We start from the raw sequence: 24,609 nt of genomic DNA on the forward strand, positions 1-24,609 counted from the left end.
TTAAATTATTCTGCAAAGCTTTTGCTTTGAAGTCTAACTTTTGAACTTTAATATACACTGCATACTGGATTGTTACATTGGAAAACAATTGGCCGAGACAAAGTAATATGATTTTAAAGCTGTTTGCTCTTGCCTACTTTAATAAAAAAAAAGAAAAATAGCAACAGAAAATGTGACTAAAATAGGCCGGAGTGATCTAAGGCAAGATGATACTGTTACCACATGAGAAACATTGTTTCATGTCACATGGGACTATTGGGAACGCTCTTGCTGTCTGTAGCCTTTTAAGGAAAATGAACTATCATGTTGACTAATGTTTTGTGTTTCCTTCCACTTGCCTGTGTGTATTCCCCTTGTCTCTCTGTTGTGTCTATTCAGATTGGAGACGGTCTGGGTCGGAGATCGTGCTTCTTTTTCTGGCTGGGTGTAATGTAGTGACTCTAGGCACCTGTTCAAGGACTTAATGTAATAACTTTTAATCACACAGTACAGGCAGGAGCTTCTTTCTAGGTATAGACCCTTCCTTTTTATGTAGCGTGACTTGTGAGGAGTAAAGTTTTAGGTTTATTTTCTGTTTGCTTTGAATTTACAAATAGGTGTTTTTTAGAAGCTTCATGAACTTTATGAAGTAGAATGAGGTTTTATTTATTTTTTAAGTTACAATGGATATGATACAGGGATAGGAAGGAAATGTGGCTATGTTAATCAAAGCTGTCAGCTCTTGTTACTGGAGCACTCTTTGTATCAATTTTTAAAAGTGTTTAATAAAACATAGGGACTGTTTCTCCTCTCTCTAGTTTGTAGTCATCTAACTGCACTGAAGTCAAGGAAGGTGCTTTTCATGTACACCACAGTAATGAGAAGAGAACGATAGATTCTCTTCTGCTGAAGGTTTCAGCGTCTGGTAAGCGGTTTCTTTTCCTAGGTTGAAAAAGAAATCAGCAGTAGGTAATGGCCTCTGTGTAAAACTCCTGATGCACCATTGGCAGCTTTTCCTGGCTAGCTCTAGGGCACTGATTATCTTCGATATGAATTTTGGGTCAAATTCTATGTAAATTTATATCTGTAAATTACATAGAGCTGTAATTTGATTTGCTTTTTTAAGGACTGAGGGGATAATTTAGTCTCTTGGTTTTATTACACATTATTATTTTGCAGTTCTGTACGTGTGTATTAAAAATATGTGAGATTGCTTGATTTTGCATGAGGCTAGGAAATGCAGTGCCATCCTTTCAAACCTCTGAAGTTTATGTTGTGTACTAAATGCATAAGTAGTTCTGCTGTGTTTCCAAGCTGCAGTCCTTCCTGAGGTAGACTTTGGCAACTGCATAATTAAGACAGCCACGGAGTGCAGCAGTTTAGCCTGGGAAACAAGCAAGCATATCGCACTGAATTAAAATGGAAATTATGAGGGTGCACCTTAGCCAATTCAGGCTATCTGACTACTGTAACCACAACAGGGAGAGGAACTCAGCAGTTCTCCTGGATGGAAAATAAAACTCATTTCACTGTGCTTCTATGAGAGAAGATGTTGAGTACAGGCACCTTTGTAAAAATTAGTGCTGACAACTTTGCAGGAAAAAATAGAAAAGTGTTTACAAGAAACATTTTAAAACTAATTAGAATGGAAAGCAGTTTCTTGGTCTGACACAGAAAAGTGGTCTGCTGAACTTTTTTTTTTCTCCTTTTCCCATTTATCAAAGAGATTTTTCATCATATTGCACATCTGCAGCCTTCAGAACAAATTCTGGCAAGAGTACTTGGCGTCACCATGAGAAAGAGCCTTAGATATTTCCCCAGGACAGAAAAAAGCCAACCCCTATCAATTCCCATTTCTCAGACAAAATGATGCCTTTAACACTCTGTAATGAAAGTTTTTGTATGTGAGAGGGATCACCAACATCAGCCTGCATTGTTCTTTGATGTGCCCCAAAAATATTACAGCAGAAGGTATTAAAGAATAAATTGTGGCAACTGAGCAGTCCCACCAGCACAGTTTGTCTCTTTGCCCTTAACCAATTTGTGTCAGGGTAAATTCCCTCCTTCACTGGGCTTATTGATTTTCCTTAAGCTTTTCTCTCTGTGTGTTTGTTTTGGTTTGGTTTATTTTTAGTTTCATCTGTTAATCTCGTTTATGTTGGTGACGACTTGTTTTGCATTCATTTTCATTATTCATAATTTAAGGGGAAGAAGTAAACCAGTAACAACCTTGTGTTAGAGCCCTCCATACAGTGGAGGCAAAACTTCTCAATCCTTTAGATGCAAGGGGCTGGTTTGCATCGAGGTGTGTTTGGGTGTCACTGAACTGGTAATCATGTGGAAACCAATAGGGCTAAATCTTTAGGTATCAGCTGTTGCCAGTCCCCAGAGAGTATTTGCTAGGACTTGTGGTTAGATCAGGTGTGAGAAAGCCAAGAAGTGCATGCATCTTGATGCACATCATTCCCCCACTTACAGAGTTATATTAAAATATAAAAAATTTTAAAAGCCATGTATTTTGAGTGCTGCTGCACTTGGTCTGCATTCCCCAAGTATTGGGATGAATATGTAGAAAAATAATTTCCCTGATTCTTCTCAAAAAAACTTGAAGTACAGAAAAATCAATATTTTTTTTAACTGTTTCCTTTATTATAGAAAATTTATGCATATGCGACTTAGAAGAGCACATAAGCATGGACTCAAAGATAAATATCTGCATAAATGGTATCATGAATAGGGAAGTGGATACATTTGAGGATTAGCCTCAAGTGAAGTTCTGGATCCAGAGCTCAGGTCTCATGTGCTTAAATTTAAAAATCTGAATAATTAGAAATTTTTCCTCTCCGTTAGGGAACGTTGTATCTTTCTAATTTTTAGTAACATGGAAATACAAATTAAATAGAGCTCACTGTTTAGCTTTTCTTACTGTTTTTTGTTCTTGCCTTGTGATAGGTAAGATCAAGATTTAAGCCTTGCCTAAAGGGCTGCTAATCTGTTTGTTCTTGATCTTCTGTACCTGTTTCCAAGAATCCAGAATACTGACTCGAAGGCTGATAGGATTCTGGGTTGTTCTTTTCTTTGCTTTACAATCCCTGAAGAGTACAGGGCCTCCTGCTTAGACAGTTCTTTTTATACTCTATCCTGTACTAAAAAGTAAGCTGCATTTTAACAAGACTTCTGTTTTTAAACAAATGAAGGTGTGCCCTGAGCAGAGGTATTTATACAACAGTGTGAAATCATTAAATTGGTTCTCTTCAGGCAAAGTGAGACATTTTAGATAAGGTCCTTTTCTGTTCAAAACTCTGGAATCATTAGAGTGGGAGGCCAATAAAGTTCAATTTTACATTCTGAAGGAGTGTGGGGTTTGTCTGTGTGTGTTAGGAGTCACTAGTCTTTGCTATTTTGCCTGCTATATGTGGGCAATCCATTTTTCTGGCTCTCGGGACACCTGCCTCACTCTTACTTTTTACTGAAGTGGTGTTTGGCATTGGCCAAATTGTCTCTCATTCTTGGGTCTCTGTTTATGAATCCATCTCTTCAGCTTGTGATTAAATGGCAAAATTTCCCCCCAGGTGTTTAGGCTGGAGCTGCTGCCTGACATTCCTGATTTGTCTAGGATCTTAGTTTTGCTGTAACACTGAGAAATTACCTTTTTGTCTCCACATCCTAATGAAACAAACATAAAGAAAGCAGGATCCACATAGTGCTCTGCTGGAGATGGCTCTCTGGACCATAAGAATGTTTACTTTTCCCTCAAAAACTTAAGGCTGGGTGTGAGTGGGTAGGTGACAACAGAGACATGTAGACAGTAAGAAAATACTGCAGTCTGCTGAGTGCTGGTTTCATGCGAGAGGTTTAGTAATGGTACTTCTGCTTCCCCTTTAAAGGGTTTGGAGCCCATAAGCTTCTAGTTTATTGGTAATCACTGCTAGCTGAAGATACTGATGGTTTTCTGGATTGGTGGTATAACTGCTCTGTCTTACCCAGAAGATGGCTACATTTCTAGAATCAAATAAATTATTCCCATGTAAATAACCTGTAAATTGGGTCTTATAGTTTGTCAAGAAAGTTGGGTAATTTGGAGGTAATAGTCTCTGTTCAAATATACCTTTCTTGTTGCAAGAGTCCCTGTCAGGTGACACAGCTGGGCTCTGTATGTAGGCTAGTTTTCTTACATGGAACTTGATTTTCCTTTTATACTTTTTAGATTTATCTTGGAGTGAGTTTGCTTACACACATCCATAAGAATTGCATCCAACTTTCATCCTAACCAGAGGGAGGTTGTGGTTAGCATGTGCAGAATACCCTTGTAGTAAGACTTCCTCCAGAGTAACTTTCTCTTGAGATTCCTAGAGACCTTTTAGGTTCTTGGTAGGCCTTGCACCAGCCCTGTAGGATGTGCATATGCATTTCACACATTGGCAGAAACACACTGTTACTGCTTTTCTTTTGTTCCACAGAATCATACAGCCATTGCTGTAATGGAATATAAGTGAGCATGCTTTGATGTACATGAAAGATCAAAAAAACACTGCACTTCTCTGATGGTTCTGAGTTGGCATGTCCTTCCTAAAATCTTCAAAGGTTTTCTGTTTAGAATAGTGCTTGTATTTTAGATGACATTGAAATTCATCAGAAGCTTCAAGACATGTCTGAGTGTTGTCTGGAATAGGAATGGCTTTTTTTTTTTTTTTTTTCAATGAATCACAGAATCACAGAATGGTTGGGGTTGGAAGGGACCTCTGGAGATCATCTTGTCCAACCCCCCTGCTTGAGCAGGCACACCCAGAGCAGGGGGCACAGGACCGTGTCCAGGTGAGTTTTGAATGTCTCCAGGGAAGTGACTCCAGCCTCCCTGGGCAGCCCATGCCACTGCTCTGGCACCCGCACAGGAAGTTTTTCCTCATATTGAGGTGGAACTTCCTGTGTTCCAACTTGTGCCCATTGCCCCTTGTCCTGTCATTGGGCACCACTGAAAAGAGTCCAGTCCCATCATCCTGACACCTTCCCTTTAGATATTTGTAAGTATATATGAAATCCCCCCCTCAGTCTTCTTTCCTACACGCTGAACAAACCCAGGTGTCTCAGCCTTTCCTCATAAGGGAGATGCTCCACTCCCCTGATCATCTTCATAGCTCTCTGCTGGACTTGCTCAAGCAGTTCCCTGTCCTTCTTAAACTGGGGGGCCCAGAACTGGACACAGACTCTAGATGTGTCCTCACCAGGGCAGAGTAGAGGGGGAGGATAACCTCCCTCAACCTGCTGGCCACATTTCTTTTAATGCACCCCAGGATACCATTGGCCTTCTTGGCCACAAGGGCACGTTGCTGGCTCAGGGTCACCTTGCTGTCCACCAGCACTACCTGGTCCTTCTCAGCAGAGCCACTTTCCAGAAGTTCAGTCCCCAGCCTGTACTGGTGCAGGGGGTTGTTCCTCCCCAGGTGCAGGACCTTACTCTTGCTCTTGTTGAGTTTCATGAGGTTCCCCTCAGCTCAGCTCTCCAGCCTGTCCAGGTCTCGCTGGATGGCAGCACAGCCTTCTGGTGTATCAGCCACTCCTCCCAGCTTGGTGTCATCAGTGAACTTGCTGAGGGTGCTCTCTATCCCTTCGCCCAGGTCATTGATGAACACGTTGAACAGGGCCGGACCCAGCACAGACCCCTGGGGGACACTGCTAGTGACAGGCCTCCAACCAGACTCTGCCCCGTTGATCACGACCCTCTGAGCTCTGTTGTTCAGCCAGTAACAGCTGGTAACAATGAGGGGGGTGGGGGAAAAAGTGCATAAGTGCATTTCTGAATCAGTCTCCAGACTCCAGAAACATCACTTTCTTCTGCCTGGAGAGAAACTGTGACATATGGTGGTGGCAGTGGCAGCTGAATCTTTGTGAAAATTTAGAACTCTGTTGTATGAATTTCATTGGGAATCTAACCTTTAAAAAGACCACTGGAGATGAAAGGCCACTCGTCCATGTGCTGGTTTCTACAACTCTCCAAGGATTAATTAATTTTTCTGGTACTGGTGATGAGCAAATGTACCTAGTGGTAATTTGGTAGCTGGTAAATTGATGGCATTCCAGACAATACAGACGTTTAACCATCTGCCTTGTTTGTTTTCACTTGAATAAGCTTTGCCCAGTTCAGACTAGATAATTTTGGAAGAGGCTGAAGAGAGAAAAAGCCAAATGTTTGTTTACTTAGTTACAAAACAAAACATTGTACTTCATTTTAACTACTGTTTACACTGTAATCAGCTTTCTAAATTTAGTTTTATACCTGATTGCAAATAAAGACATGTGTATGGTCAGTGATGACCAGCTTAACAGTCATCCTAAACTCTTTAAGTTATATTTCAAAAGTAAATGTAAATCACTGTTTTTCTGCTTGTGGTGGCAGACTTTTTTGGCTCTGAGAAAAGAGGCTGCATACCAAGTTTTTAAAAAGGTGCAGAGGTAATGTTGATTAATGTGGGTTATTATGTAAGCACTGGACTAGCATTCGTAACAGAATCAAAGGTGTAACAGAAATTAAACTTGTGTTTAATTTTAATTACAAATTACCTCATTTACTCAGTCCCCTACCACACCTGTCTGCTCAGTGATCATTAACGTGACACTAAAAGCACCAAAATATTGGTGAACCTGCTATGTCCAGCAGAAAGACTGCGTAAAGGAACTCTTTCCTAGTTTAGAGAGACAGGCACTCCTGTGGTCACCTTAGTCTGGCTTCCATAGTCACTGGACAAAGCCATACGACTTCCCCAGATTAATTCATAGTCGAATTAGATCTTTCAGAAGAGTATCTTATCTTGATTTCTTGAAACTTACTCTTGATAGAAAATCCCTGCTTTTGGTAATTTATTCTAATAATAAATTATCCTTAAGAGAAATACACTGAACAAAACATGCACATAAATTCCGATATGACCTTTTTGCATAGTTACCATTTTCCATCAGTAGAAACTTTTATACCTTTGTGTTTCTGGATTGTGAAGATCTGTGTTAGGGAACGTGTGATCCTTGCTTTTAGCTGCTTTTGCACTCAAGACACTCCTCAAGCTTCCCCGCAATAAGCGAGATAGATGGAGTTCTGTGCCCTTTTGCAAAGTATGTTTTCTAATTGATTTGTTGTGTTTGTCTAGCTTGAATATTGTCCAATATATCCACTTGATTAAAAAAATTTAAATCCTTGAATGAGGCCCTCTTCCAGCTGTGGCTGTACCAGTGCCAAATACAGAAAGTAGTTTAACATCCGTTTGTGTGCTTGGGATTTCCCTGTGTGCACATGCAGTGCTGATGCTAAACCTTTGCTCTAAGGTCTGTGAGATTAATTCCAACAACTCTAGGTCTCTTCTAAACTGCTGCTTCTCAGTGTAGTTTCTTGATATGCAAATATGACAACATACTTTTTGTTAAACTTGGTGTTCAACAGAGCCTCTACTCTTTGCTCGTCTTTCCCAGTCAACCCATTTTCTGTATTAGCACTGGTGTCCTACGGTATTTTAGAGCATTCTTCATTCCATTATGCACAAGCCTTATCTGTAATGATTTAAATTTCCTTTTAAATACCACTAAAGATGGTAGTATGGAGTTAAGTGCCAAATTCTGCACTGTTCAGCTAAAACCAGATGATGCTTATTTACAGTTATTTATTGATGTTTATTAAAGATTTTTTAAAAAAATAAATTTTGTATATTTCATGTTGACTTTACATGATTCCAGTTTCTTAATGAAAATGTTGTTGGCTGCTAAGTTGTTTTGCAGAAACACATATCATTTTGAGGATGCAGCCTTTTTTATCAGTCAAGCTTTCAAATGCATTTAAAAAAAAAAGCTAGATTCTCAGTAGCTAAATATTTCCCATAAATCCATCTTGAATGGCATTACTTTTACTTTATTTTAATTGCTTATTAGTAAAGTTATATATCAACCATTCTAGTATTTTGCCATTAGCTGATTTCAGGCTAACAAGAATATAATTACCTGACTTGCCCAATTTGTGGATTTTGGTTTTTGCTTGTTTTTCTACAGCTTAGCAATGTAATCTTTTTCTGACACTCTTGATGCTGCTTGGCTAGCTGTCTCAGAATTCTGGAATGCAAGTTATCCAGATCTATTTAATTTCAGCAGCTGTTGATTAATTTTGTCTCCCTAATTATTCTTGTAGAAAACTCCTCACCTTGCAACTGCATCATCCAGCTTTTTCCTGAAGACTAATACGTAGGGAATACGTTTCTTTTTTTCTGTATTATTATTTCTATTAATAGTTCTGCCACAAACCATGCCGATATACAGCGTGCTTATAAATTCTGTGTTCTTAATTAAATCTTTTGTAATGTCCTAAACTCTGCTGGCCGTTTATTTTTCTACATTTTCCTTTTTCCCATGCCAGTTACACAATTTCTTAGTCCTGGCTCATATGTATTGCTGGAAACAGGTTTACATTCTTCTATTCATTATGAATCTTTCGCTACTTGTCTAAACCACGTTAGCTTATTTTTTTTAAATCGATTCAACCTAATTTCTGTTAGATTTCTGACTTCCTGCAAGCTTGCAGTGTGCTCTTAGAGTGACTGAATTCATACACCCCAAATCACTTGTTCTTAGCTGACCTTTATAATGAAATATTGACACGATTTTATTGTTCAGGTTTCCATAATTGCTTAATTTATTGAATGTGTATGTAATTTACTGTAACTTTTTTGTTCTCTTGCATTGTGGGTAGTTTTGTTTTGTACATCTGAATCTTAACTTTACTTACAATTCTGGAGAAGGGGTGAGCAAAGGCAAGATGGTCATGTTTTTTAAATGGTCTTCCAAGAGCTGTGCTGTCATATTCCTTTCTTTTCTTCAGTCTAGGCTTGGTAGATCAGTCTATTTCTTTGACTATAGCTTGTGACGTTTGCTTCCATTTCTTTGTAACTTTTTGAACAGAAATGTGTGCAAATATATGTAAACAAAAAGTACTGTTAGAAGTTGGGCTGCATTAAGATGCTGGTATTTGCCAGGTGCTAGAGGATTATGAATCCCATGGATCATCTCATAGAGTAGAAAGAAAGAGTATGTGTTCAGTGGAGCTGATGTGGATGCTGAAGGGCTCGTTTTCCAGTTCATAGCTTAGAAACAATCATAAGAAAATTCCTGTAACACTTGTCCTTGTGGACAGACCTTCCAGTGCTTAGAGAAAATATTTGTGTATGTTCTATAGAAAAAAAGAGCAGATTTTATTGCCCAAGGAAATTAGTCTGGTATAGTCTTGCTTGTTTCTGCTATAAAGTATGTATTTGGTTTTGACAGATGAATGGAGTTTGGTTTGGAGGTGTATAGTTTAGGGAAATTATTAATAGTTTGTCCTAAGTATTTTTGACACTGTAAATAAATCTAGAAATTTATTTGTGATTTGTGAGTAGACATGTCTGTTAGATAAAGTATTCGAGTGTTCTGATTGGGAATAGAGATTCTGAGGTAGAAGTTGACAGAAAGATTGAATACTGAAACAATACTATCCATAGATTGTGAGTTTGAGTGTAAGCTTGAGAAGCATGATGTTCATATTATTATTCTTCCTCACTTGAATAATTGTCTGAGAAGAAACTGTTCCTGGGTCATCTTGGTACAAAAAGACATTTGAGGATACTAAGTTTTTGATTTAGAGCATTTATCTTTTTATTTCTCCAACTGATACAAACACAGAAATTCTGCTTTGGTTTGGTCTTGCTCTTCTTGCGTATGAATATTTTCTGCTATAAAATTAATATAAAATTTTCTAGCTGTAACAGTACAAGAGTGTACATACTGCTGAAAGGTAATCAGATGACATAGAAAATTAACTAGTATCATCTTAGAGCTATTTTTGATTGCAGAAATCACTCTTCACCCTGTGAAGGCAGTTCAAATAAATAATGCAAATAGACAATAAGTTAATGGAATAAATTATAAGGGGATTAGTAGTAGATGCTCCTTATTAATCAGAGGAATGTCAGAGAGCTGTATATACCACTTAAGAATTTAATTTTCCAGTTTCCATGTTACTTCATATTATTATTTTCATATACTCATGTTGAAAGAATAGGATGAATCTTGAGTGTGTGTTCTTGAATGGAAGAGGTATATCCATTTATAATCCACTTTTTATTCTGCTTCAAGTTTGGGGAACTTACGTTATTAAAATCAGTTAAATCTGGGTGAAATACTAGTCTCACGTCTGGGAGATCCATACCATTGACTGCAGAAATAGGCAAATAGGGTATAAATTCTTTCAAATAGTAAAATAAATTATGGACATTTTACCTAGTTTAACTTTATGTAAGTGAAGTGGCACTGAACGGTAGCAGAGAGGACTAGATCTACAATATTGACGTGATAAGTAGGATTTCTGGGAACGTACCTTAAGTTGATTCTAGTGTGATAGGATTTTTTCCTTCCTGTTGAAAAGGCTTTGGATTGTGCTTTTAGTAAATTAAACCAAAATAAACTGAGAAATTAATTTAAAACAGTGTTGATTCAGAAATAATTAAGTATGGCAACACTTATATCTAATGCATTCAAGAATTGTATGTAAATATGTATGACACTTAGGCGTACCTGGTTATTTACATGCTGTATGCACTACAGTATAACAGTTTAAATGTCTTTAAATGCAAACTGCTGCTGAGGTTTGATTGCTGATTAGAGATAATACTTCACTTGTGTTTGGAAAACAAATTCCTCTGGGGAAATCAATATTTGTCATGTCAGATTCCATACCTTTGTTTGTTGGAGGACAGGGTTGCCTCTGGGGAAGAGCTGATCGTTCATATGCTACTGTATTAGCAAGATCTATTTGCGGAATAAAGGATTGCTCAGTCCAGATTCATCTATCATCCTGCTCTCTTCTGTCTTTTCCCTGAACACCCTGCACCAGGGTGGGTAAATTCTACATTCTGAACTTGAGAAAGTAATAGCTCTGGCTCCTGCTGCCCTGACTTGTTTCCTGTGTACCCAAGAAACGTTTGTGTATGTTTGTGTTCAGTAGGGATAGGGAATACCAGTGTACGGGAAAGATAAAGGGTACTGTAACTAGCTGGAGAAACATGCTTTACTGAGGTTTCTCTCCAACACAGAAATAAAGACAAATGAGTGCAATAGAACGGCTTTTTTTCCCTCATGTTGTTGAGTGGGTATAGGCATATATATGTGTGCACCAAGTGTTAGTAAAATAAATGACATACTAATAATATGCTCTGATTTGTCTTCAGAATTCTCCCTCGAGGTATGATGCTCCAAATAATTAATCATACATATATTTCTTCTTTAAATAAAAAGTTGTTTTGCAAATTTAGCCAGCTTCTCTCTATGGACATGTAGAAATTGCAGAAAAAAATTTATCCTGCCCAGTAAATAACCTCACTATCCGTCTGAGTAGGGTTGGCACAAGCACGGTTCCCTCACTGTGCCTTTCAGAATGTAAATCTGCAAAAAGGGGCCATTGCGCTCTGTTTGCCCCCGTGCACAGAGCTGCAAGTGTTCACCATGGGGGAGCTTTTGAGTTTCAAATCACATTTCAAGAGATGTTGTTGCTTCAGGGACTTCTTGTGAGATTATGCGACTCTCTCATTCAAGATTACTCACCCCGAATTGTTAATTCTGCAGAGTAGCTTCTTTATCAGTAACGCAAAGCATACTTGCCTGCTTCAGTAGTGCAGATGTCCAGGGCACAGGCGCAAGCTGATAAGCTGCATCTGCGCAAAACTAAAGATGACTTATCCTGTGCTGGACATTCTGGAGCGATGCGTATCAAAGTACTTTGTAAAAGTAATAATTTTGATTATCACCTGTAGGAGTACAGATTAGCTATTGCTACAGCAACCTTCAGTTGCTGTATATATACGTCCTTCAGTTAAAACAACGAATTACAAAATATCAGTCCTACAGCTTAAAGGGTAAGGCCTGAAATTCCATTCTTTAAAGTTAACATGCCGGTCAGGCTCAGCTTGGAACGTATGCGCTGCATGTAGAACTGGAACGCTTGGCTGCATGTTGCTATGTAGCAGTTGAGTTTCACTTTCCATTTAGCTAAACACATTAAAGGTGTGTTACAGGCAAGCAAAACAACAGGAGAAAACCTCCAAGTGTTTTAATCACTTGAAACACTCTATTCAGGTAATGTTCAGTTCTGTGGATGTGGGTTTCTGTGCTATAACACTGCTATAGCAGTGTGATACTGGAAAGTGAACTCCTATATCGCTTATTCAATGGCTATTGAACAGGTCAAAGGGGAGTGTATAGAGAGCATGTTGGATTGCTAGGGGGTGGAAGTTTTGCTCAATTTGTGCAGTGCAAAGTTAATCAGCGTATATTAAAATAAGAATCAATTATCAAGATTAATACTAAATAACCTGGATTAACTCAGGTTACATTGTTAGTGCAATTACTTCAGGGAGCACAAGAATAAGATTAGTTGTTAAAACTTACTGTCAAAGAAAATCTTTCCTTGGAATTGATCACCTCTTAAACTCCATTAATTTGTGAAGTTTAAAATTTTTGAAGATTTAACCGATGCAGGAGACAGAATGATGTCTGGAAATTCACCTGTGTACAAACATCTTGTTTAATCAAATAGCAAAATATGAGATAGTTTACCCATTTCTGCTGCAGAGAAAGGTTTTTCCAATTTCACTGTATGAAGCAGGTTGGGAGAACTCAAGTACAACAATATGAAAGGAGCTTTCTTCAGTGCACTTGTAAGTAGTTTCAGTGAAGGGAATGTGGGGACTTCTGCTTGTGCTAATCATTCAAAGAAGCTGGGGAAAGTGATGGGAAGTGGAAGGGAGAAACACAGTCTTCCATGTTTCTAGTGGTTATTAGGAAGCCAGTCTGTGGCAAGATGCGAACTAACAAGTTGAGGGAGAAATACTTGTCTAAGGTAGGAGCCTGCTGCATAAGGCTTACGATGTTATTGGTGGAAACCTAATGATTTTTTTCTTCAATCCTGATTCATAGTCTACCTTTTTTTCTGATATTGAAGAACAGATTTCTGGGCCTGGTTGTGGAATGTCCATCCTTGGAGATTCAGCTGGCCAAAGTCGGGGTCAAAATGATGCAGTGTTTGCAATAGTTACACTTTTGTCCCAAGGTTGGAGGCAACTCTTGCAGAGATCCCTTCCAGCTGACATTTCTAGACTGCATAAGAGTTCTAATAAAAATAGCTACTACTTTTCTCTGTACCTTTGACTTGCTGATCTTCTAATGCTGGGGGGAGAGGGAAATGCAGTTTAGCTGGTTATATAGCTATTGGAAAAAGAAAATTACTAGCTAACTTAAGTTTGAAGGTAATGTGTTTGTTTTTTCTTTTGGTGATGTTGTAATTTGTTTTTTATGATTAATGGATGAAATTCTTTGATTTCATACCAATTTGACTTTGGAAAAGGCAAATTTCCTGGCAGGCGATAACATCTGTGTGTGAACTTTTAAAGTTTCTACAAATCATAACTTTGAAATGTCTTAAGATTTCCATAGTGCTGCTTTATGCAGTGTTTGTGTGCTTGTGTATTTGTTGCTGTTTACTGATATTTGGTTTCTTGGCAATTAAGTACTTCTTCAGTAGAGAAGAAAAAATGAGAAAACTTGCTGTGTGTTTTTTTTCCCTTTCCTTCTTTTCCAAAAGCTCATAAAATGAGACATGCATGCCCATTTTATTAATTCTGTGCTTAAATTATAGATTTTAATATTTTTTTTTTTTGTAGAAGATGTTAGATCATTTAAAAGACTTCTGGTTTCTGGATAACTTTTTACCATTTCAAGATGCTAGAGCTTAGGTTTCTCAGCTACATTTTCCCTTTCTTCCCATGACCAGATATTTTGTGACCCTGTACTTCAGTACATTCTAACAGATTTTAAATAAACCATTTCTAAATTAATGAAAGAAAATTAGAAAGTTTCCAGGGAAATCCCTTGCTAGATAGCACATCTGTCAGTGCATTTCAACAGGAGTTATTTTCACCAGCTTCCATCAGCAGTTTTGTTCAAAACTCAAATAAAATGTTTGCTAAAGGCAAATACAATTATTTTAGGGCATATCTCAAACTTTGATCAAGTACCAAATATCTTACTGTTGAAACTGTAATGTCCCAACTTATATCAACAATGAACTAGTTAAATAAAAAACTAAAAGAAGGATCTGAAATGATGCACAATAGTGTGAAAATCTCTGGAGACAGTCTGTATGCAAAATGAAACAGAAATGACTACCCTTTCAAGTACCGATAATATGCAGAGATGTTTGTCTTCATCACTAGCTGAAAATGTGGCATATCACTATGTAAATTTGATTTTAGTCCTAATTAAATATTTAAAAGATGTTGGCTTTCTGTTGCCCTTTTGAGAAGATGGAATATTCTAGGTACAACATCTTCTGGCTTCATATTACTATAAGAATTGTTATAAATATGTAAGATCTGTTGATAAAGTATGGTGAATTTGATGTCGATTTGAACAAACAATGTCTTCTAAGAACTCTCTGAAGACAGATCTTTTAGCTGGAATATAATAGATTTCACTTACCTTGGTTGATGTTTAAGACCATTGATAATTTTACACAGATGAAATTAGTTTCAGAATTATTTTTTCAAATGATCAGTACTTACTGAGTGTATACTGTGTATCGTATATAACGCGATCACTTTCAAATGATTTAGTATTTAAGAATTTCATTATAACTTGAATACATTATGCTATTTTAGTATTTGAGTGCTAGGAGACTCCTTGAGCTGAAAGTTGCAAGATCTAGTTCTGATCTTCTGTTGCTAGGTGTAACTCTAACTCTTCTTGCTTTTAATGAGGAATTGATATGTCATCTAAATGAAATTGGGACTGGAAACTGTCCAGCTCTGTAGAGTCTACTGTCTTGGGCCAGATGGCAGGGCTCTTTGTTAGGGCTCTTTCTGTAAGATCTGTGCTGTCAGAGGGCTGCCGCAGTGGTATCTGTTGCCTTGAGAGTGTGTATATGCAGTCTGGAGAAGTACTGTTAGCACTGGAAAAGGACTTGCATGTAAACCCTCACAAGATCGACCATCACCTGCTCCTACAAGGTGCAGAGGGGCTTTTTTTTTTTGGAAGAGGAAGGTGGCACTGGAGAGCATGTTGGGGTGATGCTATTTCTCCTTGATTCCCGTGTGCCCTTCTAGCTTAATTTCTGCTGATTTTTTTTTCACAGGAACTAGCAAAGGAAACATATCAGCTGCTGTTATTGTTGAGAATTAAAATTGAATGCCTTTGATAAAAATTGAAAGGGCAGTCCCCTGATATATCTTCCCTTCCCAAGTCTCTTATGGTAATGCATAGTAAGTGTTAACAGAAGCAGCACTTGGACCATTTCAAGCATTTGAAGAGAAAACTCAGTAGAAGCCCTGCTGAATTTACCAAGCCTAGGCAAGCTTGATATTTTATTTTTGTAATGGAATTTTTTTAGCCAGGGTTTGTTCATTACCACTTGTGCATGGAAATCAGAGATTCACAAAGAGATCATAATTCATTCTTTGTATATAAATGTTACACATACAAACTGCATGGAGAGAACATTATTAAGAATGCAAAAGCAAGCAGTTGAGAGAAGAGGGTGATAAGATTGAGGCTGGCATTGCAACCTAAATTCAGCTTCTCTTATACATATGCATTATGGTGAAGTCTTTAGCTATAAGAATTCTATGATTCTATAATAAACAAGATCCTTACAACACTTACAGAGCCTGACTGCAAGAGAAAAGCTGTATCTGCAGGGGCTGGTATATATGCACTGGAGTACTACCTGAATACTTTTTGCTAGTTTCTGGTAAGAGATGTTGAATATTCTGGTGCTGAGATGGGATTGATCCACTAAAAACTGAATGACAGGCTACCACACTCCTCCTAACTTAATTTTTGCAATGATCCTATGATTTCTCTTGACCTTGAGCAGTTGTGGCCATGAAGGCCATGCTGTTTAAAAAAATTGCTCGGCGCAGCAGGCGAATCCTGTCCGGGCTGACTTTTCCCCACCAGGTGCCCTTACACAATAGGTATGAGGCTGTGGAACCTGGGGGCCAGGGGGACGAAGATACTGACAGCGATCCACCCAAGGGGTTGACTAGAGGGAACCAGTCAGCCCCATGCATTACAACGGCCACTGGTAAGAAAAAAAGAAGGGTAATTGTCATAGGCGACTCCCTTCTGAGGGGAACAGAGGGCCCGATATGCCGGCCGGACCCATCCTATAGGGAAGTCTGCTGCCTTCCTGGGGCAAGGACAAGAGACATCACCAGGAAGCTCCCTAGGCAAGTAAAAGGATCCGATTATTATCCGCTAGTGGTTGTTCAGGTTGGCAGTGATGAGGTAGCTGAGAGAAGTGCAAAGACAATCAAAAGGGACTTTGGAGAACTGGGGTGATTACTTGAAGGATCGGGAGCACAGGTAGTGTTTCCCTCCATCCCATCGGTAGCCAGGAGACATACAGAAAGGAACAGGAAGTCCCATCTCATTAACACGTGGCTCAGAGGCTGGTGCCAGCGTTGGAATTATGGGTTTTTTGATCATGGGGAAGTTTACATGTCACCAGGCCTGCTGGAGGCAGATGGGGTTCACCTGTTGCAAAGGGGGAAAACGATTCTGGCTCAGGAGTTAGCAGGCCTCGTTGAGAGGGTTTTAAACTAGATACGAAGCGGGAAGGTGATAAAACTAGGCTTGCTAGGAATGAGCCTGAGGGTGGCGTGCCTGTGTTGGAGAAGAGATCAATAGATCAACTGAAGTGCATTTATACCAATGCACGCAGCATGGACAATAAACAGGAGGAGCTGGAAGCCGTTGCGGGCCAGGGAAACTGTGACGTGGTCGCCATCACGGAAACATGGTGGGATGACTTGCACAACTGGAGCACTGCAATGGATGGCTGCAAGCTCTTTAGAAGGGACAGGCAAGGAAGGAGAGGTGGAGGGGTAGCCTTGTATGTTAGTGTTTTGACCGTCTAGAACTCAACGACGGTAATGATAAGATTGAGTGCTTATAGGTAAGGATCAGGGGGAAGGCCAATAAGGCAGACATCCTGGTGGGAGTCTGTTATAGACCACCCAACCAGCATGAGGAGACAGATGAAGTACTCTACAAGCAGTTGGCTGAAGTCTCTCAATCTCTAGCCCTAGTTCTCATGGGAGACTTCAACTTACCAGATATCTGCTGGAAATACAGCACAGCAGAGTGAAAGCAGTCTCGGAGGTTCCTGTAGTGTGGGGGAGATAATTTCCTGACGCAGCTGGTAAGCGAGCCAAGCGGGGGAGGTGCCCTACTGGACCTGCTGTTTACGAACAGAGAAGGCCTGGTGGGTGATGTGGTGGTCAGAGGCTGTCTTGGGCTCAGTGACCATGACATGATAGAGCTTTTGATTCTTGGAGAAGTAAGGAAGGGAGTCAGCAAAACCGCTACCCTGAACTTCGGAAGGGCAGACTCTGGATTGTTAAGGAGTCTGGTTAACAGAGTCGCTTGGGAGGCAGTCCTGAAGGGCAAAGGAGTCCAGGAAGGCTGGATGTTATTAAAGAAGGAAGTCTCAAAGGTGTAGGAGCAGGCCGTCCTCATGTGCCATAAGTCAAGCAGGCAGGGGAGGAGCCGGCTTGGCTGAATAGGGAGCTTTGGCTGGAACTCAAGAAAAAAAGGAGAGCTTACCGCCTTTGGAAGAAAGGGCAGGTGACTCAGGAGGACTACAAGGATGTTGTGAGGTTATGCAGGGAAAAGATTAGGAAGGTGAAGGCCCAGCTGGAACTTAAACTGGCTGCCGCCATTAAAGGTAACAAAAAATGTTTTTATAAATACATCGGTGACAAAAGGAGGGCCAGGGAGAACCTCCCTCCTTTGTTGGATGCGGAAGGTAACCTTGCCAGGAAAGATGAGGAGAAGGCTGAGGTAATTAATGCTTTCTTTGCCTTAGTCCTTAATAGTCAGATTGGTCATCCTCAGGGTTGTCAGGCCCCTGTGCTGGGAGATGGAGATAGTATGCAGAATGAAGTCCCAGTTGTTGAAGAGGTAGCAGTCACCGACCTGCTCCTTCACCTGGATGTTCACAAGTCCACGGGGCCGGATGGGATACACCCGAGGATACTGAGGGAGCTGGCAGAGGAGATGCTGGAGATGGCTGTCCATCATTTATCAGCAGTCCTGGTCAACCGGGGAGGTCCCAGATGACTGGAAACTAGTGAATGTGACACCCCTCTACAAGAAGGGTCAGAAGGAGGATCCGGGGAACTACAGGCCTGTCAGCCTGACCTCAGTGCCGGGAAAGGACATGGAGCAGATCATCTTGAATGCCATTACGCAGCACATGCGGGACACCCAGGGGGTCGGGCTCATCCAGCATGGGTTTATGAAAGGGAGGTCCTGCCTCACTAACCTGGTCTCCTTCTATGATAAGGTGACCTGCTTAGTGGATGAGGGGAAGGCTGTGGACATTGTCTACTTGGGCTTTAGCAAGGCCTTTGACACTGTCTCCCACAGCATCCTCCTAGAGAAGCTGGTGGCTCATGACTTGGATGGGCGTACTCTTCACTGGGTAAAAAACTGGCTGGACGGCCGAGCCCAGAGAGTGGTGGTCAATGGAGTCAAATCCAGTTGGCAGCTGGTCACGAGTGGTGTTCCCCAGGGCTCAGTGTTGGGGCCAGTCCTGTTCAATATCTTCACTGATGATCTGGGTGAGGGGATCGAGTGCACCCTCAGTAAGTTCGCAGACAACACGAAACTGGGTGGAAGCGTTGATCTGCTTGAGAGCAGGAAGGCCCTGCAGAGGGACCTGGACAGGCTGGATCATTGGGCTGGAGCCAACTGTATGAGATGCAACAAGGCCAAGTGCCGGGTCCTGCACTTGGGTTACAACAACCCCATGCAATCCTACACGCTTGGGGAAGAGTGGCTGGAGAGCTGCCTGGCAGAGAAGGCCCTGGGGGTGTTGGTTGACAGCCGGCTGAACATGATCCAGCAGCATGCTCAGGTGGCCAAAAAGGCCAACAGCATCCTGGCTTGTATCAGGAATAGTGTGGCCAGCAGGAGCAGGGCAGTGATCATGCCCCTGTACTTGGCACTGGTGAGGCCGCACCTTGAATATTGTGTTCAGTTTTTGGCCCCTCACTACAAGAAGGACATTGAGGTGCTGGAGTGTGTCCAGAGAAGGGCAACAAAGCTGGTGAAGGGTCTGGAGGTCAAGTGTTATGAGGAGCGGCTGAGGGAACTGGGGTTGTTTAGTCTGGAGAAAAGGAGGCTGAGGGGAGACCTTCTTGCTCTCTACAACTACCTGAGAGGAGGTTGTAGTGAGGTGGGTGTCGGTCTCTTCTCCCTAATAACAAGCGATAGGATGAGAGGAAATGGCTTCAAGCTGCATCAGGGGAAGTTTAGATTGGATATTAGGAAAAAATTCTTTACTGAAAGGGTTGTCAAGCATTGGAACAGGCTTCCCAGGGAGGTGGTTGAGTCTCCATCCCTGGAGGTATTTAAAAGAAGGGTAGACATGGTGCTTGAGGATATGGTTTAGTGGTGGACTTGGCAGTGATAGGTTAGCGGTTGAACTCAATGATCATAAGGGTCTTTTCCAACCTTAACGACTCTATGATTCTATGATAATACTTTTCCAGAAGACTTCTTCCTTATTCAGTATGCAAGATGGACAGTAGTCAATTAATGAGCAGCTATTCAAGATGATGTTTTATCCTCAGTGTTTGATATGTGGCCCTAAGCCTTATTTACAGTGCATCGTTCAGTCCCTGCTCAGAAGTCAGAATTATTAATTTCTTCATAAGCTTTTCTGTGCTGCTCATCACAACTATATCCAAGTGCTTCACGCGTTTTAAATTAAATTTATCTCCACAAAACCCCAGTGAGGGATGCGGCATTATCTCTATTTTACAGATGGGGAACTGACAGAGATTAAGGTCAGAAAAATTCACCAAATTTGGATGCACATTTTAAGACTTAAGATTGGATTTTTAGAGCACTTCAGATCATAGAGTACGTCCAGTGTTCAGAAAACAGTACTTGCTACTTCAGCTCAGGCGTGTGTTTCTCATATCTAGATATCTTCCCTAGCATCTCAAGTGTGTGACTGAAAATTTACATGGCACTATTGATCATGGAGGAAAAGTTTGTATTTGGCACCTTGTGTAGCATCACACAGGGTCTCTGAGCTTTCTCTGAAAGAGGCAAAAGCTTCTGTGAATCACCTGCAGAAGGGAAGAGGCAGAGGGCCCTGTTGAAAAATGTAATATGTGATTTTATTATTGAAGATTATTTCTTAATGCTTGTACATAAATTGGTATTACACAAGCCCTCTGAATTCTCATCCTTGTCAATTTGATTGTTCGATTTTTACAATGAAGAAAGATTAATTGGGAATATTGAAATTTCTCAACCAGTTAGTTTGGGGAATAAATATTGGGAAACTGTATTGCCTAAAAAGGTAGTACTGTCTTTCCTATTACAAATATTCAGAGGATCTTTCCAAATGTACTTGCATTTATTTTCATAGTATATTCAGGTTTCTTTCCTCTATGAAGACATTCTAAATACCAGAAGATTCATGAGCAAGTCTAGCAATATTCCTCTGTTTAGGAAAACGTTAAATTTCTAAACTAAAATTTTGGCGATTTGTATGTGTTACGTCTATGTTTTGTATAGCAAGTATGTTTACATGTACCTGACTTGTATTTTTGCTGTTGACAGTATACATTATCCCAGTTGTTCTTCACAGTCCTTTAAAACCAGCAGTATGGAGAATTTTAATTTTATTAGATTGACCAAGGAAAGATTTTACTTAATACTTTTCTGGCAATTTGTGCTCACCTAAGTCTATCTGTGCTTTATTTGTTTGTCCATAAAATGAATATTTCTATATATTTTTCCAAAACTCTTTGAAATGTTTAGCTGACAATGATCAGAGAAGTGAAACGTTTCTTGTGTTCAGTGTGGCTCTGTTAATCAGAACAGTGGCTATGTATTTTGTAGTTGCCTAGCTAGTTATCGTAGCAGTTTCTTTAATCGCCTTTTTAGGGTTAGCCTACGTTTAGCTCATTATTGGACTTCATTCCTTATATTGTGCCAAATGCATAGCTTTTGTGGCACTAGGAGGCTACTCTACTGGTAGAAAGTTGGGAATTTTTGCCCTGGCTACGAAGTGCACTTGCATAAGCCAATAAATTTCTTATAACAACAAGAGAAGATGAATATTTCAGCAATTGCAGCCAAGGTCTCTTTTGTTTACAGTTGTAACTGTTTCCAGGCTGCTTAGAACCAGATATTCCCAGAGCTTTATGGTATTACTATGGTATTACTGTGGCATTACTTACAGAACAACTCCTTGCTATTGAGGAAAAAAAATGAAAGTTAGTGAGAACTTTGCTTGGCTAAGTATAATTAGCTACTGGGTAGCTTGTGTAGAACATATGTATCATGTAAATTGTCTCTTAAATAATAAAGACTGTGCAAATTATATCTATTATTTAAGACGTGCAATGATAGTCTGAAGTTTTCATTAGAAATAGCCAATTTATGCCCACCTTCTGTAAAATATTTGAAGCTGCTACTCAAGCAGCCAGGGCTTAAAGTGGAGGGCTGTGGAACTGTTTTGTGAGTTATCTGTCCAGTGGAAACCAGTGCAGTCTGAGGAATTCACAAATAAATCAGAGCTTCAGCTTTGACAAATGCCAGCCAAATTCTTGAACTTACAGAGGGATATCCAGTTGAGTTCTCTGCCAGTTTGCTGTGCTTCAGCCTAAACATTCATCCTGCAGATTGTAGATTAAGATTTAATCATGTCTATAGATTTCTAATTACTCATGAATATCCTATTAGAAAGCCTTGCTGGCAAGGAGCTCCAAAGCACTTTCAGTAGATTATACAGAAATTTGTTACAGAATTAGTTGCAGAACAGTCATCTGGCACCCAATTCTTGTTTAAAACGTTGTCGGGTTTACTGACAAATGAAAACATAATACTGTCTCAGTTATTCCAATTCACCATGTGGCCATAAATAGTTTTTTTTATCTTGAAAAGTTAAAAGGAGTAACACTAAAATATTTTTTTTTTCATGTGTGAATTGATGCAGAGTTGGAAAGGAAGCCAGAAATACAGCAAAAACATACAAAATTATTTGCTTGGTTTATGGCTTGATGATGTGACATTGCAATTCTGTATGGTGAGACTAGGCCAAAAAATAATCATATAGTCTAAAAGGAAAAAAAATTGGAAACCTTAGGGTTGTTACAGGTAGATTAAAATGCATCTTTTTCAATATATTTGGCAAACATGAAGTAAAAAGCAAGCTGGAGAATGATGTACATATACAGTTAAACGTTACAATTAGTATATGCTACAACGTACTTATGACATAAGAGTAATAAAATAATACACTTGTAGAAATTATGTGCACTTTAAAATTTTCTGGTGTTGAAAGAAACGTTTTAAGCAGTCCTGAGTCTTTTAGCAAAGAAGATGCAGGCCAGCATATTGAAAATGCAGGGTTAGGCTCTTTACCACAATATCTTCCCCTCTGGTTTTGACTTCTCAGTGTTTCTGCTACAAGTATGACAGTGGAGAAAATACCTTATTGCATCTATATTTTTTAAATTTGACTTTACAAATATTGACAAGATTATCTTTGACCTCTCTTACTTCTGTAAATTAATCAAAGGAGAAAATGCTGGAGTTGTGTTAAGCCCTGACTCTGAAAGTAACGCTGAAACTAGAAAACTGTACGATATGTTATAGTGGTTAATTTGCTAAGAGCTCGTGTCTAAACTGGAAAAAAAATGCATAAAGAAAGCAATTTAAGGTGAACATCTTCAAACATAAACTGTGCTTGGGAGATGCATGCACCAATGATAGCTATTTCAACAGGTAGCATAGTAGTCATTGTCCTACTGTAGACAAGGCTTACTGTAGAATGCTACGACATTGCACAGAAATTACTATCCTCTGTTATTATCATCTGTTATTCCAGTTTGAGAGGCTAAGTTTCACTACTGTTACGTCAGGACAGCACACTACAGCCTGTTGGCCAAAGTCCAGAAACACAAATACAAGAAGATGAATTCACTCAGAGACATCTATTGCTGTAGCAATGCTTTCTAGAAAACATGGAGAACAAATTCTCCCCAGCATGATTTTTTCCATGGCCATGTTCCAAACAAAAGTTTAGGCTGAGATGGACAAACACTGCATTAACCCTTTTTTCATAAACATCTGTTAGCTATGTTTTGAGGTATGTGTCCAGTAAAGGCTCTGTCAAACCTCATGTTAGCTTTAGACAGGAAATTTGGCTCATTTGGTTGGGAAGGAGAGGGAAAATAGTCAAGTCTTATTGCTAAAAATCTAAATCCAAACCTGTTAGGGTTCATATCTTACTGGAATAATTCTAACGCGTGTATGTATTAGATAACAGGAACTGCAAGCCACTTGTTCTCAGCAGAAAGCATCTTGTGAAAAGGGGTCATATTCAGTAAATAGATGTATTTTGATATAACCCTAGTAGGGTCAATTTTTTTTCTACCAGGTATGCAACATCTCCTGAAAAATAATCACGTCAGACTACCCTATTTTTGCCTAAATTTAGTGAAGTCATCACGTTCAGAATTATCTAACCAACCACAGTAAACTAGAGGAAAACTAGGTTCCCGTCATGCTTTACTGCTGGTTTGACAGTGAGAAAGAGTTTGTTTCCCATTCCAAAATTCACTAATTCTTTCAGTTAACTTGGAACCCAGTTACCATTCAACATTACCTTGTTGACTGAGTACCTCAGAGTGCACTGTTCAAAAATGCAGAGATCTATGATCCCTGCCACAGGTATCTTTGATAAAGACAGGGAAGTGGCCAGAAAACAAGAACGTTATTTACCATTTTCTGAACATATGGTCAAGTATACAGAGAGCATTTGTGGAAAGTCAGAGAGAAAATGTGTGCAGAGAGGGGAAGTTTAACCTAGAAAAGTGCACAACCTCTTTTTCTCAGATTCCTTTACTCATGACCACCTTTCTTCAAATAGTTCACTAAAGCGTACAGTCTATATTTTCTGAAGGATTTGCAAACCATTTTGTGCATTTACAGTTATTTTCTTTATTTTCTTTCCACCATTGTATGCATGCAGTTTGCAGTCCTACTGGTTTAAATAAACCAGAAATAGTAAGAAAAATTCATGCATGCTTGCATTTTGCCAGTGACTATTGTATAAACATGAAAAAAAAAAAAGATAACAAATTTCAACATTCAAACAGCACTTTATCTTTTAAATGTGTAGTATATAATTAGATATGTATGTGTACCGTGGTGGTTATATAATTAGACTTTATGGTTATAACAGTACATTTCCGGTCAGCGGCCTTAACCTCCTGATCATGATGGGGGTGTCTTTTTCCTCCTAACCGTTACAGGTGTTGCTTGGCATCAGCCAGCGTGCATCTCTGGGCTGGCTGCTCAGCATGTGCAGACGCATCAGTTAACCACAGCACTGCTGTAACTCACCTGGCTGGGATGTTCTAAGAGTCACAGGGCTCTCATTCTTGTGGGGGGAACAAAAAGAGGTGTGGGAAAGATGGGGACATAAATCCTTTGAAACGAGGATTCATTAATTCCAGTGCTGATGGAACGACCTGGTTT

General features: G+C 39.7%; 1 protein-coding gene across 28 annotated transcripts in view; it reads left to right on the top strand.

The window, feature by feature from the left end:
• FHIT (fragile histidine triad diadenosine triphosphatase) overlaps positions 1 to 24,609 on the top strand; it is a 628,816-nt gene that overhangs the window by 158,163 nt on the left and 446,044 nt on the right. Inside the window, exon 1 of one of the 28 annotated variants that reach the window (XM_075095814.1) lies at positions 12,050 to 12,117. The exons of the other annotated variants lie outside the window; for them this stretch is intronic. The gene's annotated coding sequence lies outside the window, so the exon portion shown is untranslated. Of the gene's footprint in view, positions 1 to 12,049; positions 12,118 to 24,609 lie in introns of those variants that run through there. 28 annotated transcript variants of the gene reach the window in all.

The sequence above is a fragment of the Phalacrocorax aristotelis genome, chromosome 6 (genome assembly GCF_949628215.1).
Source record: "Phalacrocorax aristotelis chromosome 6, bGulAri2.1, whole genome shotgun sequence".
Taxonomy (NCBI): domain Eukaryota; kingdom Metazoa; phylum Chordata; class Aves; order Suliformes; family Phalacrocoracidae; genus Phalacrocorax; species Phalacrocorax aristotelis.